We start from the raw sequence: 1,204 nt of genomic DNA on the forward strand, positions 1-1,204 counted from the left end.
AAATGAGAGCAATAAAGGCTAGTCTGTCAATAGAGGCAGCAGAGCCTGGGGTAAAAGAATAAGGCACTTGTGTTTAAAACGTCCCAAAAGGGCCTCTTCACGAGGGCAGAATTCAGGAAAAAGGTTTGGGTTATACCCAATAAAATAGAATGCCCGGTAAATGGAATTCCAATATCTTTTTCCATCTGGGGACAGTTTAAAATAGGGAAGTGCCTCCCAAAGTAGATATGCATGTCATTGATAATGCAAAAATCTATAGGGCCTCTGCCGTCAAAAGAAAAAGACCATATTGTCTTTATCTGGGGCAGTCATAAGGCCAGCCATGACTTCACCTTGCAATCTATGGCTACACCACACTGGATAGGCCCAATCCCACTAGATTTTGGAAGCTAAGCAGTATTGGGCCTGGTTAGTTCTTGGAGGGGAGACCACCTTGAAATACCAGGTGCTGTAGGTACATTGGGCTGAGGTACTGGAAGACCGGTTTTCAGCGCCTGCAAGGGAGTAAGAATCCCAAATAGCTCATATGGACACTAATCTTCTAGGGCATCAGCATAACAATCGCTGTTCGAGAACAGCTTGGTTCACATACATGGGAAGCTGATTCAGAATCTAAGAAGGTTCTGGAAATTTTGCCTTGGCTGGAAGTTTCTGTTTGGGAAGTTAACAGTTATTCCGGAGTCAGAAACAGACTCCAAGAAGGTCACGTTTCCTTCCACATAAAACCCCAAATCTAGGGGTCTGGTTCAGCCTTGTCGGTCATAAAGGAATGTAACGGCCTCAATACAATAAGTTTGGTTAGGCAAAGAAGCAAAGGCAACCAGGGGCCAGCTTCCAAACCAGAGGCCATCAGCATGATGGTGCGGGTCTCCTTCTGGCGGATTCCAGAAGGACAAGGGGCCGACTTCTTCAGTTTGCACAGATTTGATAGCAGTCTACAAATAGATGCCTGGGTGCAAGAAGCAGTATCTCTAAGGTTATACTTTTCCGTTCTGGAACCATTCTCCCAAAATGTTTTCGGTCTCAGCCCACCTCGGGTAGAGGCATAGGCGAGGGATTGGCATCAAGCAATTCAGAAAATGTTTTGTCAGGAATAGTCATTCCAGTAACCCATGCACAATGGGGGGGGTTTATTCCCATCTGGGTCAAAAACAATCCCTTGCCCCATTATCAATTTCTAAAAGAAATTTGGGTAACACGGTTC

At 45.3% G+C, this 1,204-nt stretch overlaps 1 pseudogene; it reads left to right on the forward strand.

The window, feature by feature from the left end:
- Positions 1-338: 338 nt before the first annotated feature.
- On the forward strand, positions 339-457 carry LOC135052348 (5S ribosomal RNA; annotated as a pseudogene).
- Positions 458-1,204: the final 747 nt, after the last annotated feature.

This window comes from Pseudophryne corroboree, chromosome 2, assembly GCF_028390025.1.
Source record: "Pseudophryne corroboree isolate aPseCor3 chromosome 2, aPseCor3.hap2, whole genome shotgun sequence".
NCBI lineage: Eukaryota > Metazoa > Chordata > Amphibia > Anura > Myobatrachidae > Pseudophryne > Pseudophryne corroboree.